This window comes from Felis catus, chromosome A2, assembly GCF_018350175.1.
Source record: "Felis catus isolate Fca126 chromosome A2, F.catus_Fca126_mat1.0, whole genome shotgun sequence".
NCBI classification, from domain to species: domain Eukaryota; kingdom Metazoa; phylum Chordata; class Mammalia; order Carnivora; family Felidae; genus Felis; species Felis catus.
The window spans coordinates 69,614,810-69,633,487 of NC_058369.1; the positions used below are offsets into that span (position 1 = coordinate 69,614,810).

General features: G+C 39.2%; 1 long non-coding RNA gene across 1 annotated transcript; it reads right to left on the reverse strand.

Moving 5' to 3' along the window:
- Positions 1 to 15,866: 15,866 nt before the first annotated feature.
- LOC123381228 lies at positions 15,867 to 18,164 on the reverse strand. Its single transcript, XR_006587993.1, has 2 exons — positions 17,975 to 18,164; positions 15,867 to 16,757 (listed from the first exon to the last, which is right to left on the reverse strand). It is a non-coding gene; the product is annotated as an uncharacterized LOC123381228 (long non-coding RNA).
- Positions 18,165 to 18,678: the final 514 nt, after the last annotated feature.

An 18,678-nucleotide genomic window follows, 5' to 3' on the forward strand; every position in this document is an offset into this window, starting at 1 on the left:
CATCTGCTGTCATTTCCTTACTCCAGTATAGCTTTGCTTCCATCCATCTCTTTTCTGCTAATATTGTCAAATATATTACATTTTTATGTTTTATGTCCACAATACAATACATGCATATTGTTTTATATAGCTGATTTTATATGAGTTAAGAGAGGAAAAGAAAAGAAATATGTATTTAAACTATCACAGTTACATTGTTATCTTTACTGGTGTCCTTGTTTTTTGGTATAAATTTTAGTTACCATCTGAAGTCACTTGCTTTAGTTCTGAAGAGCTTCTCTTAATATTTCTTATGAGTCAGTTCTGCTAGCAATAAATTTTTCCCTTGTATATCTTGGAATATCTTTATTTCATCTTCATTTATAAAACATAGTTTTGGTGAGCAACAGATTCTTGGTTGGCAATTTAGAACTTTGAATATGTCATGTCACTTTCTTCTGGCCTCCATTGTTTCTAATGAGAATTCAGCTATTAATCTTATTGAGGTTCCCGAAAATATGGATCTTGCTACTTTTAAGAGTTTTTCTTTGTCCTTGCATTTAAGATTTTTGCTATGATGTGTTTGGGTGTAGAACTCTGCGTTTTCCTACTTTCAGTTGATTGGGCTTCCTGGATTTGTAAATTAACGTTTGTCATCAAATTTTGGGAGCTTTCAGCCATTACTTCTTTGAAAGTTTTTTCTGCTCCATTCTCTCTTTCCTCTCGGGTATTCCCATTACACATATGGTGGTGTGGTTAATGGTATCCCACTTTTTTGTGAAGTGCTTTTTGTTTCATTCTTTTTCTTCTTTCTTTCTTTCTTTCTTTCTTTCTTTCTTTCTTCAGATTATAAAATCTATCACTCTATCTTAAATTCAGCATTTCTTTGTTCTGCCAGCTCACATCTATTGTTGAGTCCATTTAATGATTTCTTCATTTTGATTATTGTGTTTTTCAAGTTCAGAATTTCCCTTTGATTCTTTTAAAAAGAGTCTGTACCTCTTACTTGATATGCTGTACTTTATTATACATTGTCATTATACCTTCCTTTATTCTCTAAGTATTGTTTACTTTCTTTAGTTGAACATATTTGTAATAACTTATTTGAAATCTTTGTCTGCTAACTTTGAAATCAGGGCTCTCTCAAAGGCAGTTTCTGTTGCCTGCTTTTTAAAATTATATATGGGTCACAATTTCCTTTTTCTTTGCAAACCTTGTAAATATTTTGTTCAAAACTAGTCATTTTAGACATATCATTGTAAAATGGTGGATACTGATACCTGTCCCCAGCACACACATGCGTGCACGTTCACACACACACACACACACACACACACACACTTCATAGGCCTTGTTGTTGCTTGTTGCTTTGTTTTATTTTTATTTTTTTATTTCACTTCTTTGAAATGTTTAATAAAGTATGCCATGTGCAACTTCTGTTGAAACTCTTCATAAGAGCATGACAGTGAGTTTACCAGCATTCTCTTTAACTTTCTCTTTCCCTGTGTTTATATTAAAATATGTCTGCCAACCTTGTATCACATCCAGCTGTTGGCCTCTATTACTCGCTGATTGATGGCTTTATTATTTTCAAAAATGCCCTGGGGCATACATTGTTACCTAGTCTGATCCAAATCCTTGAGGTCATTTGTTCAGATTTGTTCTAGCCACAGGAGGGCTCTTTTTAGCAGCCTCTTTCCTTAGTTTTCTCTGATAAGCTTTTAGCTTGTTTACACTGTAGCTTATTGGCCTCTTGGAGCTACCAGCCTCCTCTTAACTGCTTATCTTCATTATTTATTTCTATTGTTTTCCAGAGCACACTTGGACTTGAATTTTCCCACACTCTGTTCCAAATAGTTCCCTTGGGTAGAGTTTTGAAGCTCTATGTTCTTATGACCTACATATCCTGCTAGGCAAAACCTCTGTGCTATTGCTCTGTAGGTGAGGACTGGGGCAGTGGCCCATTTTCTTAGAATGACACTTCTGCTCCACAAACAGGGCACTGGATTTGGGCAGCAGCCTCTGATCTTCTTGGCTTGCCTCCCCTGGTGTAGAGCCTCTGGCTTATGAGCTGCAGGTGATTGGGGCCCCAGTATTCTTGGCCTTCTATGCTTGGGGTAGAATTTCTGCTCTATGAGTAGGGTTTAGGTGGAGGAAGAGGTCCCCAGAGATCTATTGCTCTTGCTTTGAATACAGCCTCTGCAACACTAGGGCCTTCTTTTCCCACAGAGATAACATAACCCTTGGCTGGGAGCAGATAGGAAAGGGGGCTTTATGTTCTTGGCTACATCTATGTAGACTGAAGCTTCCATTTTTGCTGAGCTAGAGTAGGGAAAGAATAAGTCATAGTTCAAATGCCACAGACTCTTACCATTCTTACCAAGATTTAGTTGATTTCCTTAAATAACTGTTCGTTCCTATATGTTCTTAGAATTATTTTCAAAGATTTATAATTTTTGAGTTTCTTTTCTAACTTTTACCAGGTAGTTTACTTCAGTGGAGAGAGGGTCCACAGAGGTCCTTATGACACTGTTCTGGAAATTGCCTCCCAATGTCATACAATTTTAAATAAAAAACTTCAAAATCAATGAGGCATATATATTTCTCTCAATAAAAAACATAGATATGCAATAATAGCTCTGGGAAGTAGTATTCGTTACCTATTGGTGCATTAAAATCACAACAGAACTTAATGCCTTATAACAATGTTCATTCTGCTTGAATCTGCAACTTGGGAGGGCCCCATAGGGACTCATCTTTGTGTTATTCCATGTCAACCAGGGTTACTTGAAAGTTAGGAACTGGAATAATCTAAGGGTAACTCATTCATATTTCTGATGGACGGTGTTGGGTTGGGGTTCCTTGGGTTTCTATAACTTTTTGTGGCCTATTCATATATGCTTCAGTCTGCTACAGAGTAGCAGACCTTTTAAATGTCACCTAAGAATTTCCAAGACATATGTCTTAAAAGAGAAAGCAAGGTGAAAGCTCTATGGCCTTCTATGATCAAGCCTTGAAAGTCATGCATGTTATTTACACTATGGGCAGAGACTCACCACATTCAATAAGGAAAAAAACCTAGATTTCTCTTCTCCTGGTAGGAGTGTCAGAAATACCACTGAAGAAGAATGCATGCGATGGAATGTATTGGTGTGGCTACTGCTGGAAAAAAACTAAGTGCAACAAAAGTAAAAGCTAAAATGTTGCTACTTATTGTTAGGAAATACAAAAAGTTTAAATAATTTAAAATACAATTCAGTTTGTTTTTTTCAATTCTATGTATGTTTTATAATTGTATAATTCAGCAGAATATGCAAGTAGTTTATAAATAAACAGTGATGTATTGGGATTGTGTTTAAATTGGTTCTAATGATGACTTGTATAATAAAAAATTATAAAATTCGGGTATAGAGGGGCTCCTGTGTGGCTCAGTCGGTTGAGCGTCTGACTTCGGCTCAGGTCATGAGCTCACAGTTTGTGGATTCAGGCCCCACTTCGGGATCTGTGCTGACAGCTCGGAGCCTGCAGCTTGCTTCGGATTCTGTGTCTCATTCGCTCTCTGCCCCTCTCCCACTTGTGCTCTGTCTCTCTAAAATAAATAAAATGTAAAAAAAATTAAAATTCTGGTATAGAAATTAAAAATCAGGTTGACTGATTTTCTCAGCATTACACCAATATTTGTATTGTGATAAAATTATCTTGTGATGACTTCCAAATGAGTATAAAACACAAACTTTTGGAAGAGAATTATACTAATTAGCGTATGTTAACATTCTATGTCTTACTATATTTTGAATAATGCCACCATAAACATTGGTGTAGAAATATCTCTTTGAGTATCTACTTTCAATTCTCCTGAGTACATACCCAGAAGTGGAAATGCAGGATCCCATTTTAATTCTATGCTTAATTTTTGTTTGTGTTTTTTTTTATTTTTTTGTTTGTTTGTTTTTTTGTTTTTTGAAGAAGCCCCTTACTGTTTTCTATAGCGCTGTTCTTTAATTTTCATCTGTTTGTTTCAGTTTTCCGTCACTCTATGTTCTGCCATTATTCTGGAAAACTTCCCCACTCTAACATCTCCTTGGCTCCCATCCATGCTGTGATAATACCTTATACTTCATCCATTAATTTCTCAAACTTTTAGTATTCCCTCTGTGACTATGAACTTGATTTACCAAGCACAGCAGTGGCAGAACAGTGATTGAAAAATAACTCTGATAATATTCCAAAAAAATCTTTGTGATAACGGATTAACATTTTGATATAAAAACAAATGTATACTTTATGAACAAGAAACAAACCTTCCTTTCCAGAGACAGACCGTGAGCCAGCAGGAAACACAAACCACAGTACAAATTAGAAATCACAGTAATGCTCCGTGATGTGTACACTTCACCAGCAGGAGATGCAAAGTTTCAAGGGAAGCTAAAAGATGGGGCAATTTACCCACAGAGATAACAGAACCCTTGGCTGGGAGCAGATAGGAAAGGGGGCTTTATGTTCTTGGCTACATCTATGTAGACTGAAGCTTCACCTTAGAGGTCTCCTTAGAGACCTCCCTGAGAGGTAACATTTGAATTGAGCCTAGTTAGATCTTCAGTGATAGTTTGTAACTAAAGAAGGGAGATGAGAGCAACTCAGGCCCGTAGAACAAAGCTGAGGGGCATGGAACTGGCGGACTGGGTGGGGAGGTTCAGGGAAGGTTGGGCGTTAATGTATAACTGTGGTGTATAACAATGCAACAGGTGTAGAAGAGGTGAATGTAGTATCAGGAGACGAGCTTGAGCCTTGGTTGTGCATGATTTTGAACGACGTACAAAGGAGTTGTTACCGCTGATGAAGAGTCGCAGTAGTTTGTAAGTAGAGGAATGACATAGTAAATTCTGTATTTAGAAAACCCACTTCATTGATTATATAGAGAATTAACTGAAGAGATTCATGACTGGGGAATAAGACACCAGATAGAAGAATAATATAATTGTGCTCTGAGGCTGAGAATGACATTGGAGGGATCCTTTGGTGTTTTTATTTCAATCTCGTTCTTGTAAATTTGTCATCTGAAAGACTGATACAGAAAGTCTCATGCAACAGAAAATATCTAAGTAGAGGTGTCAACTTTTATCAAATGACATTTTAGCAAAATTTTAGGAGTAACTTTTCTAGCATTAAGGAAAGAAGGAAAGCCCCATTTAGGATTTACATGGCTTTTATTCGATTCCTTTTACACTTTTGCTATAATAGGATTTGTCTCTGTGGAGCAAATGTGTCTCTGTGTTTCTGTGACCCAGTGGTGTCTCCAAACTTCTGTTTTATAGCCTTTACATTGAGGCCAACACATCTTTAGTATGATATTTTCTATATTCACAGTATCTTGTTTACAGAATGTTTGTTATCAGAACCAAAGACAATGTCCATCAGCCAGTGTTAGGAAACACAAAGCTCATACAAGCCACCTTGCATATGCTACCCTGATCACATTAAAATTTGGAACTAACAGCCAGGATTCAAATCAGCGCAGGTATTTCCTTAATATATCTTTTGGGATGGAATTTTTAATAGGGTCTATTCCTTGTCTGAAACCTTCAAATACATGTTACTGTTAGTGCTGTCAATGGCATGAATTGCAAATAGAGATAAATGGTGATGAACAAAATACTTCTTTTTGTGAATCTTTTGCTTTTACCTCTAAAAATGAAAAGTCTCATACTATAATCTGATCATAGTCACTGAGCAAAGTTACAATAAGAACATTAATAGTATTAGTTGCAACTTGAGATAAGTAAACTTCAAATAAATCCTCTCAAGTGGAAAAATATTCGCTGTGGGTGTCTTTCATTTTCAGTCATTAAAAACAAAGTTCTGGGGCCAAGTACCACATTTGTTGTTTAGTTCCTTTATGCACTCAAAAGATTCAAAAAGAACTTGACATTAGCATTCTAATCACCCTCTTTCAGTAAAGGCTGACACACACAATCTATTTTGAATAGGCCTAAATGTCAATCACTGCGACAGCAATGCAAAGGGAGAAACAGGTTTGGAGGGAAAACAATGAGTTGCAATTCCAACCAGTTGAGCGCAGATTCCTGTAGGGCATTCAAGTGAAGATGAGCATCACACAGTTGAATAAATGGTTCTAAAAGGTCAGAAGAAAATTCTGGGCTGGAAATACAAATGCAACTGGAAAATATGCCTAAAAATTAAGGTTGCATCCTCCCTTTCTATACAAACACATTAAATTCTTTCAAATGTACCCAAGGGTCTCCTCTCTTTGTCACTCACTGCCACAAGCCCAAGAAATGAGTCTATTGAGTGAAAACAGAAACAAGAGGCTGACTGAGATGCATAACTGGAGAGTAAAGTTTCTTCTCAGTGTCAGAGATGAGATCAAAGCCAGAGGAGAGAGATAAAAGAGGGGATCAGAGACTATGAAGGTTATGGGAATAAAGAAATGGAGACACCTTATTCTTCAGTGTCAGAATTTGGTCAAGAACATTTATTAGAAGTGCACAGGGGAAAACTCAGTGCTTAGTTACCATTCTTCTCACCATCTTGGAGGACTATCAGCAACTCATTCACTGATCCACTGAGCATCTCGTTTGGCATTACACTGGTCAGTGTTTGGGAGACAGCACAACCTCCTCTCCTGTAGATAAACACAAGCCAAGTATTGACTCTTAGACCCAAACTCAAGACTCCTGGACTACTTGGAAGGTGGTAGTGTTGAGCCTGCACCCTTGGGCCAAAGGAGGAATCAATGGAATAATTTCATCACTGTCTAACTTACATAATTTATGCCTACTATTTTTGGGAATTTATCTGAGATACTGTTAGATTCAGGGTCTCAGTCTTGGATTGTTTTTGCAAACACAACAGTGACACTAGATGAAGCCAAGTATATCTCTTTCAAGAATTACAAAAAGGTCTGAGAATTTGCCCTGCTTGCAAACTAATAAATTAGCTAGCCACAGTTGCATGGATGCTGGCAGAGGACATGAGACTCCTGGGTCAGAGACAACTTTATTACTCAGGGCACAGCAGGCACCATGAGCTTCATGTTTGCATCAGTTCCCCTTGTTCCCCAAGTCCCACGGAGTAAGGAAGAGGGAGCCAGGAGGATGTTGTATTTGCTGTGAGTTTGTATCATTACCAAAGAACCCCAAGCTTAGGATATCCCAATCTTTTATAAGGGGCTGCAGGCAAACCTGTCTGCCTTTTTCCCCCTAGGGGGACATTACTGTATTGGATGGTAAACAAATATGCCCTTTGCTCCAGAGAGAGATAATATCTCTACCCAGTCTGGCTGTTTGCTATACAAATATTCTTGAGAAAATAGTTAAGGGCTAGAATGATCCCCAAGTGCCAACAGGAATACATCTGATTTGTACTAACTAGCTATTGTAACCAAATTACAATCTGTGGGGTCATTCATCAACCGTATAATATCTCTCATGCAAGTTGATGTGAACCACAAGAAATTATTTCCTATAAAAGTGAAACCATCACCTTTGACTAGATGGGACTAAAGAATCATTCTATATGCTCATTTTATACCTATTGCACAGACTTTGACATGTAGCCAGTGGTTGAAACCATACATTTGGGTGAGATTACCCATGGGGTGTAAGTAAAGACTGAAGAGAGGAAGGGCAAGATGGGAAACTAATTGCATAAATTTCAGGCACTTATCCATATCCTGGCTCATCATCCTGACATTGTGGCCAATATTACACTTTTACATTTAATAAAGATTTCTTAGTGACAAGATCTGACTGAGCTTGAAACTAGTTCTACACCCCAGTGTTTAAGTTTTATACACCAGTAAATTACTCCTTTTCTTTCCTGTTTTAACAACACTTTTCTGAAGTACAACATACATTCAGAAAAGAAAATTATATATGTGCACAGGTTGATAAAATTAGCATAAAAGAACACATCATGAAATCAGAACCCAGGTCAAGAGTTAGGACATGCCAGAATCTCAGGTGTCCCTTGATCCCTTGCAATCAGTACTTCTATACTCATTTCCAGAGGTGTCTACTATCCTGATTTCTGATATTAGATTAGGTTTATATGTATTTGAATTTTATGTAATGGCATCATAGAGTGTACATTTCTTGCATCTAGCTTCTTTCTCTCAACATCGTGTTTACAAGATCTATAGTATTATAATGTGTATAGCCACAATTAGTTCATCCTAATTACTGGATAGTATTCTACTGTATGAATGTATCACAACTTATTTATTCATTATTATGTTCATGAAGTTTTTCTTTTCAGTTTTTGGCCATTAAGTTAATATTGCTATAAACATTCTTGCACACAATTTTGACATATGTATACATTTCTGTTGGGTTTAAATCTAGAAGTGGAATTGCAGAGATTCAGGATATGCATATCTTCAACTCTAATAGATGATGGAAAACAGTTTTCCAAAGTGACTGTACCTGTTTGTACTCCAACCTCAGTGTAGGAGAGTTCCACATTCTTAGAAGCACTTAGTATTGTCAACCTATTTAATCCTAGCCATTCTGGTGGGAGAATGGCTGAATCTCAACACAGTTTTCATTTGGATTTCCCTGATGACTGATGAGTGTGAGTACTTTTTCATACGTTTACTGGTCAGTTGTATACCCTTTCAGTGAAGTTGGTATTAAAGTCTCTTACCCATTCTTCTGCCTGGTCATTTGTCATTTTCTTGATTTTTAGGGTTTTTTTGTTGTGGTGGTTGTTGTTGTTTGATACACTTTTCAGTTATAGGTTTCACAAATATTCTCTTAGATACAATGGCTTGCATCTCACTCGCTTAATATCACTCTCTTAATACGAGCTTTAATGTATTCTTTCCATAACCTTGTTTTTCTTATTGGTTAATACTTCTGATATTTAAGAAAACTTCCCCTACTCCTAAAGACACATACATCCTTCTGTTATCTCCTTAGACATTTTATTGATTTACTTTTCACAATTAGATCTATAGTCTTCTTGGATTTCATTTTTGTGTAGAGTGTATGTCTATAGGAAAAAAAACCTCACTGTATTTTCTTTTAGCCTAACACTTGCAATACTTCTGACACCAGATGCATGACACCAAGCAATTCTCCAACACCAGAGGGCTATCTCACAATTCAGTTAAACTCTGACACTAACTGGAGTTTGTGCAGACCCCACAAGTTAAGGGCTCAGTCCCACAAGACTGCCCTCTTCCTCAGACGCCAGATGCAAGTAGTAGGTGCCTAGATTACCTCACAACTTCTATCTAATCTGGTTACAAATTAGAGGATCCCACCACCTCCTCCACAAGTTGCATTATTTTTCAGAATGGTTCACAGAACTCAGGGAAATGCTTACTTATGTTTACCAGTTCATTATACACATAAACACCCAGATGAAGCGACACATAGGCAAGGTCTGGAAGGGTCTTGAGCAGAAGAACTTCTGCCCCTGTGGAGTTGGGGTATACCACCCTCTTGGCATGTAGATATGTTTACCAACCCAGAAGTACCAGTAACTGCATACCGTTGATATTTCACAGAAGCTTAATCACATAAACATGATCAATTATTTACTCCAATTCTAGCCCCTCTCTTCTCCCTGGAGGATGAGATCCATTATTTGGTCTGTCTTCCAGCTGGGAGCCCACGAAGAGTTATCTCATTAGAACAAAAGATGTTCCTTTCAACCCAGGAAAATCTAAGGGATTTAGGAGCGCTGTGTTAGGAACCAGTGTCAAATGCCAAGTATTAGAACAAAAATGCTCCTGGTGGAGCATTATAAGGGTTTTAGAAGCTCTGTGCTGGGAACCAGAGGCAGACACACACATGCGTACACATGCACACATGCACACACACACACACACACACAAACACACACACAAACACACACACACACACACACACACTATTATTTCACAGTGTGAGTTAAAGATTAAGATTAAATTTTTTCTCATAGATATTCAGTTAATTCGGCACCATTTATTAATTGTCCTTTCCCAACTGCTCTTCAATAGTATCTTTGTCATGAATCAGGTGAGTGTATATATTGTGTTTGCTTCTGTGCTTTACATTCTGTTCACCTGGTTGATCTTTTTTTTTTTCTTTGAGGGGTGTAGGGGCAGAGGGAGAGGGCAAGAGAATCTTAATCAGGCTCCACGCTCAGCGCAGAGCTGGAACTCACAGGGCTCGATCTCACGACTGCGAGATCATGACCTGAGCTGAAACCAAGAGTCAGATGCTCAACCACCTGAGCCACCCAGGCACCCCGATCTATCTTTGTACCAATGGCATAATCTTAATTACTCTAGCTTAATTATAAGCCTTTCTATCTAGAGTGTAAGTCCTTTAACTTTTGAAATTCTTCTTCTAGTTTATCTTGGGACTAAAATTCTGCATCAATTTTTAAATCAGCCATTCAGTTTACACATATGCATACACAAAGCTGCTGGGGTTTTTTTAATTTTATTTTTTATTTTTTAAAATTTACATCCAAATTAGTTAGCATGTAGTGCAACAGTGATTTCAGGGGTGGGTTCCTTATTGCCCCTTACCCAAAGCTGCTGGTCTTCAAAAAATACTGATTTTATCAATTTACAAAAAGAAATTGGCATCTTAATATAATGACATTCAGTATTCTAATCCAAGAAGAAGATATATAGCTTTGCTTATTTATGTCTTCTTTAATTTCTCTCAGTGCTGTTTCAAAGTTGCCAGTGTAGAAGGCTTGTTTCTTTTACGTTAGATTTATTCCTAGGCACTTGATGTCATTGTGAGTCAGCTTCACCTTTAACTTTATTTTTTGGTTGTTGATGGTATATAGGAGTAAAATTGTGCTTTGTATATTTAATTCTATCCAGCAATTTTGCTACATTCACTCATTAGTTCTAATAGTTTATATAGTTTTTAGGTTTTCTACATCCATATGCCTGTTGTCTGCAAATAATGACAATTTTACTTCTTCTCTTCCAATCTCTGTATATTTTATGTCTTTATTGTGCCTTATTTTCCTAGCTAAGGACCTCTAGTAATGGGCATCCAATTTAAAGGGAGAAACTTCCATAATTTTACCAATAAATATGTTCATTGCTATAGGTTCTATTTTATTCCTAGTTTGCTAAGGAATATTGAATTTTATCACATGATATTTCTTCTTCATTTATTGAGATGATCATGTGATTTTATTTTGTCATAACTTAAATTTGCTTGTTTTTTGAACTTCATATACATAGAACAATTTAAATGTATTCTTTGTGTTTAATTTCTTTTGATCAATATTAAGTTTGCCCTTTCATGTTATTGCATGTAGTTGGGGTTGTTCATTTTCTTTCTTTTTTTTAAAATTTTTTAACATTTATTTATTTTTGAGAGAGAGAGAGAGAGAGAGACAGGGTGTGAACAGGGAAGAAGCAGAGAGAGAGGGAGACACAAAATCCAAAGCAAGCTCCAGGCTCCGAGCTGTCAGCACAGAGCCCAGTGTGGGGCTCGAACCCATGAACTGCAAGATCATGACCAGAGCTGAAGTCGGATGCTCAACAGACTGTGCCACCCAGGAGCCCCAGGGTTGTTCACTTTCAGTGCTGAAGAGAATTCCATTATATGATTATACTACCAGTTATTCATCCATTTGATATTTGTTGGGTATTTGGTGTGTTTTCTAGTTTGGATAAAATAAAGTAACATCCTAGAAAGCTATCCACCTACCTCACTCCTCAGAACATATCCTTGTCCTCAAGGGACCTAAATTACACTGCAGCATTCTGCTAATTATTGTCATTAGTGTGGTGATAGCCACTGTGTCTCTGATGGCCAAGTGCCACCTCCTGACACTACCATTCCACAGTCCCATCATCCCCATCGATACTATAAGCCTCTGTCTATGGCAGTATATACTTACCATAAATTCCAAAGAACAATCATCACAGGAGTTGCTAAAGATGCTCTTGCCTTCCCCTGGCAGTATATTCCTTACTGCCTCAGTGATCTGAACATCCTCAGGGCACCCCTGGGAAGCCTAGTGAGATCCTATGTCTTCTGGTCTCACATAATAGATACATTTTATCATTTCCACCTCCCTGAGATGTTTGATCCCTTCTTCAATACTATGCTGAAGCTGTGTGGAAGCTCCATCTCACTTGCCATATCCAAGCTTCAGGAACCATTCCGGGGGGGGTATTCAGAATGACTCTGGTTGTCCTTAGAAGGTTGTTACATTCAAGTCATGGTTGAGTTGCTGCCATGCAAGTGAATTTTCCCCCAGTGAGTCTGTGTTCCCATTTGACTCTCTCAAATCCACTCTAACATGTGCTAGATGATATTCTCTAACATGTGCTTAGAATTGATAATGTCCCTGTTCTAGCCAGTTTATGTAACTCAGGACAGGTTTTTTTTTGTTTGTTTCTTTACAAGTTATTTCTTCCTCGAGCAGAGATTGGATTTTCTTGCTTAGACCTTGCTGAAATTTGGTTGTAATTATCAGCGGGAATGAGGGTGTTGGGAGTGGATCCAAAATAGGACAAATGTCATCTAGTGAGGCACCTCTCAGGTGAGGTCTTTGCAGGGTCTGTCTGCAAGCAAAGGGAGTCAGTGCTTCTAGAAAGAGGGAGAATGCTGCTTCTGTTGGCCCAGAGGGTTCAGGGGTCAATGTTCTGAGTGCATCCATGTACATATCTCCATTCCAGGTGTCAGATTCCATTATTTTCCTATCAGGGCCCTCGCTGTAGGAGATCTGGTAAGTCTGTGTGTTCATTTATTCTCCTTTGCAGCTCTGCAAATGTAGCAGTTAGATACTGGGCCCTTGTGCCTGTAGGAGATGAGGGGCTGCACAAACACTGCCTTAAGTGACCCTCTGAATTTCATAGAGTGCTTAGAATTGATAAGCTGTACAAACATGTCATGTTATTGTTTTCAAGGCTTTCAAAGCAGTTCACAAAAGGCAGATTTTAATTACCTTTTATCCCCATACCATTTAAAGGCCACAGCAAGCATATAACCCACTACTTTCCTTTTCAGTGATACCTCAACCCCACCTTTTCTGCTTCCGTGACAGCACTAATGGTAATGCGACTCCATGCCAGGGCAATCACTGCTCCATTCACTACCAGAAATGGTGTCCTTATTTCTGTCTGACCAGTAACTGATCCCACTGTACAATCCCACCCTGAGGATGTGTTTTCTGAGGTTCTTTTTGTATTAGTTTGGGTTCTTTCCAAAGCAGAACATGAGACTAAAGCTTTCATAGGCTAGCGCTTTATTTGGAAAGTGATCCCAGGAAATAGGAGTGAGGGATAGGAGGAGTGAACCAAGGAAAGAGGGCAAGCCAGTGCAAGGAAGAAGCTATGTCAAGTTGGCACCAGATACGGACTTTTGGCACGCAGGCCCATCAGATCTCCAAAGGAGCTTTATGAAATGCATTCCTGAGGGAAGAAAGTGGGGTCGGTATCCATTTCCATCACCCACGTCCAAAGGGGATTCTCACAGGTATTAACTCCTTACAATTCTGAATTGCGCGTGGTGAGTAGTGGCTTGGGTTGGGCATCCCATGCCAGTGGAGAAGAAGCGGAGAAGCCCAGGTGGGAGGTGAGAGGAATTTCGTGGTGCAAAGCTGGTGTGGTAGCCCACGTGGGACTGACTGCTCTGTCTGTGGCTCAAGTAAGAGGTGAACCTGGGAAAAATTTGAGCGACATAAAAGAAATATCCAATCAGGATACCTGGGTGGCTCAGTCGGTTGAGCGTCTGACTCTTGATTTCAGCTCAGGTTATGATCCAAGGTCATGGGATTAAGCCCTGCATCAAGCTCTCAGCATGGAGCCTGCTTAAGATTCTCTCTCTTCCTCTGTCCGTCTTCCCAGCTTGCTATCTCTCTCTTTCTCTCCCTCTCCCTCTCTCTTTCTCTCTGTCTCAAATTTTATTTATTTATTTTTTTTTTTAACATTTATTTATTTTTGAGACCGAGGGAGACAGAGCATGAACGGGGAGGGGCAGAAAGAGAGGGAGACACAGAATCGGAAGCAGGCTCCAGGCTCTGAGCCATCAGCCCAGAACCCGACGCAGGGCTCGAACTCACCGACCGCTAGATCGTGACCTGAGCTGAAGTCCGACGCTTAACCGGCTGAGCCACCCGGGGGGCCCCATCTCTGTCTCAAATTAAAAAAAAAAAAAGTGTCCAATACATTGTGTTTGGGCAATTGTTTGTAGAAATAAGGTCAGAGTCAGGATAATTTACATTGTTTTACAAGATGGCTGGGGAGGGGCAGGCACAAGCATCTGATGACTTTGATTCAGTGTCAATAATTAAGGTGATTCTCAGCTGAACTTCAGTCCCTAGTAAGTACTACAGACTTTTCAGTCACTGCTTGGGAGCAGCTTTTCAGGGTCCCAGTTAAAGTGATGGAGATTTACCAGATTCACCCTTCCCCTCGATAGATGTCAAATCCCCTGTCCTCATGACTTTCCCAAATGACAGTTCAACCTCTCAGTTCCCCCATGAAACCAGCAAAAGATTCCTGAGATAAAGACCCGTAAATCCCCGCTTACCTCACTTCCCCCCTGGCTCCTGGCTCAGTGGTTCACTGAAATATTAGCTCTCTGATACTACTACCTACCAGATATTTTGCGAGGTTTCCTGGCTGCTGTTAGTGAATAAGTTGGTCCACATTACTCACCTGTCCATTTTACTTAAACAAAGTCACCTTTCAAAAAAAGTCATGAGCTACTCATACACAACATAAAATAAATTATAAACAGTTAATGGCTAGCATTTGAAAGATATCAGCTTCCTAATTATAAAAAAAAATCCAGGGGCGCCTGGGTGGCACAGTCGGTTAAGCGTCCGACTTCAGCCAGGTCACGATCTCGCGGTCCGGGAGTTCGAGTGCCGCGTCGGGCTCTGGGCTGATGGCTCAGAGCCTGGAGCCTGTTTCCGATTCTGTGTCTCCCTCTCTCTCTGCCCCTCCCCCGTTCATGCTCTGTCTCTCTCTGTCCCAAAAATAAATAAAAACGTTGAAAAAAAATTTTAAAAAAATCCAATTAAAAATGAGATTATTTCAAATGTTAAAGCACGAAGATTGAAGAAATGAGGAATATAGGTAGAGGTTATTGAGCCACTCAGATACGGCTAGTGAAAGTGAACTTGAAACTTTCTGAAAAGAATTTCGGTGGTATTAACAAGAGTGGCTTCATTTTTCAATACATAGGGACACAGTAATTATTTTTTAATGAAGTAAACATTAAAACTTTCCTATAATATGATCATAGACAATTCAATCATATTGATAAAATAGATACTATACAACTTTATAAAAAATTTTAAGTTTATTAACTTATTTTGAGAGAGACAGAGACAGCACAAGCAGGGGAGGGGCAGAGAGAGAGCGAGAGAGAGAGAGGGAGAGAGAAACCCAAGCAGGCTCCTTGCTGTCAGCTTAGAGCCTGATGTGGGGCTCAAACTCACAAAACATGCGATCATGACATGAGATGAAACAGAGTCGGATGCTCAACTGACAGAGCCACCCAGGCGCCCCAGATATTATACAACTTTAAACTTACATTTATCAACCATCTCTCTCTGCCAGGGGTAAATGCTTTTAAATAACACTAAATCTCGAAATCAAAATTTGAAGTATTCTCAAAAAAAAATTTTTTTTGAAGTATTCTCGTATGAATTCGATTGCTCTAAAAAATGCATAGGGAAAATTTTTGCAATTGGTTTCCTAGGTGTGGAGTTATACATACTTTTTCTCTGTATTGTTACAGTTTCAGCTGCTTCCCAAATTTTCTACTGAGTATGCAATTCTTTTATAATCAGAAATAACCAGTAGAATGAAAGGATGCAGCTTTTATATTAGAATTAGTAGTAGTAAATTATTTATCTAGAATAAGATAGAGAATGCTGGTTAGTTTAATTTTCAGATAATTAAATATTTATGATATGGTACATACTCCACATAGACAGCCTGTCAGGAATACATAATGAAATGAACCTAACAAAAACTACACAAACAGAAATTAGCTTTTCTCTTACAATTTACAAGGCATTTCAACTGTCATACCTTTTGAGGATCACAATTACCAACACCAATGATCTTCTATCAAAATGTTTTAATCTCTTAATCTCTTAATTAACTTTCTCTTGTTTTCCTAAGGGAGTTTCTGCCTGTTCCTTCCGCCCCCAAGAGTTTACATCGGATTTTTCTCATCAGTGTTCTCCACACTGCACTTAAGGCTAACATTATTTTCTGTGCTTTACAAATGTGTCGCAGCTTCACAGAAAAGCATGCCGCTTTGCCAAATTTTGCATCAACCCTTAGAACTGAGCCTTGAACCCCAGTCTGCAATCGGGTTCCCCCCTCGCCCGCTCCCCAGCTGCCTCTCCAGCTTCCAGCACTGGGCGCTGCAAATACAGAGGACCGGTAATTATTTGTTGGTTTAATATAATTTGTTTAGTCCCTGGAGGACGACTGATTTGCATTTTCTCTTTTTTATATTGATCCGTAACGCAGTCTGTCTTCTCCCCAATGGGTATTTGGGCACGAACTTGTTAGTGTCACTTTCCTGTGCTTTCAGGCGGGATTTCGCCCCGCAGGGTTCTCTGGCAGTCAGCTCCCATCACTATGGTGTCCTCGCTTCAGTTTTGACACGACATCATTAGCAGCTGCACCGCAGTCCTTGTTCGGGCTCAATGAGAGCGCACAAACGGACTTGGCACTGAGCGCAGCCAGGAGGGACCCACGGTGGAGCCGCCTAACGGACCAGCTCTCTTCCGAGCCCTGGACTTGATTTCTTATTTCACTGTGGAAGAGAAACAAAACAAAACAAAACACCCATCAGCACACACTGGTGTAGCGGTGTCTCCTGATATCTTGGAAACATTTCAGCAGGATTTACGGTCTTTCCTTTCCAGGGCCAGGCCCGGAGCACCGACTGGGATTAAAACACCGCGGGGGGGTGGGGGGGGGATGAGGGAGTTGGGGGGGGGGGTCTCATAACTCCATCAGATTAGTATAGCATGGAACGCAGCACTGCAATATTATGGTTTTTAAAATCATACAGGAACATGTAAATAGGTGCTTATGATGTGCAAATTCGGAAACTAAGGTATAAAATTATACGCACACACCGAATACCCCTAAATGCAAGTAAGAGTTAAAAATGTTCACCAACAGGATTAATGGGGGCTGAATGTTAGGTGGTAGAGAGGGGCAGATTATTTAGTATTGCACTTAAGCTGCGTACGATATTTTTAAAAAAAACATATATTACAATTTTTATAAAATTGCAGTAGGCTGTCTTCAGAAAGAAAAGAAATATTTCTTTTAAGGCAATAAATAAAGGAGATGGTAAAAATGTTCACTCTGTTGCATTATGAAGCATAAGATCGTATTTCAAAACAAAATACCTTTGCATTATTGTTTGTACAAGAAAAGCATGTTTCATTTCCTTTAAGAGTGAATGTTCCTCACTAGGCACCTCATCCTCCCCCTCACCCCCAGGCAGCCTCAGTCCACAGATGATGTATACTGGAGCCCAAGCTGGTCACTGCACAAACCAGGTCCATAACAAAGGTCCGTACCATTGTTTTCTCTTGTGATAGGAACACTTCCTTGCATTTATCTTACAGAAGATATTTTTTAAATCATATCTTCTAAATCTTCCAACTAAAATTTATATATATCATTACATAGAAAGAAAAGGGAAATAGCCTTTCACAACTATTGACTACCATTCAACAAACTTTAATACATATTCTCTCATCTAATCCTCACAGCAATCCTCATGAGGTAGATACTATTATCCTTATTTTACAGTTCAACACATCAAGACCAGAGAGGTGAAATAACTTGCCCAAAGGCACACAGCCTCTGCGGGGTGGATTCATGTCCTTGACAGGACTCTGGCTCCCTTCTCTTCATCCTCTTTCATCCTTCTACACACACACACACACACACACACACACACACACACACACACACGTTTTTTCTATATAAATGTGCTTCTGCAATACTTACCATTTTTATTGTTTTGCAGATTTTCTTTTTTTTCTTTCATTCTCTTTTGTTTTTTTACTTAAGAGATTTATCTGAGCCCAGAAGAACGCTGGCTATCCAAGCAGTTACCCAGTCCCCAGATCCAAGTGCGCCCTGTTGAGACTGAGCATGCCCTGTCCTGGTTCTGATGTGCACACATGACCTGAGTTGGCCCAGGCATACTGAAAGGAAAAACTTAGATGCCGTGGTCAAGGGGGGAGGTTTATGCCTTCCTCACAGTGGGCGGTCCGTCGCATAATCAAAAGGGAAACCAGCCTTAAGATGAAGTAAATTCTATAAACAATAGAACAATGGAAGGAACTTGGGTCATTAATGACACCATTGTGAGCCACAGAGTCAATCAATTCATGCCTGCTTCCGAACTCCTATTATGTGAAATAATAAATGTCCTTACAATGTAAGTCGATTTGATTTGGGAATTCTGTTACTTTCAATGGATGGCTGAGAAGTTCTATAGGATGCATTAATATGAGTAGAGTTATTTATTTATTTATTTAAAATGTTTATATATTTTTGAGAGAGAAAAAAACATGAGTGGAGGAGGGGACAGAGAATTTGAAGCCAGTTCTGTGCCTGACACGGGGCTTGAACTCACAAACCATGAGATCATGGCCTGAACCAAAGTTGGACGCTTAACCGACTGAGCCACCCAGGTGCCTCAAATA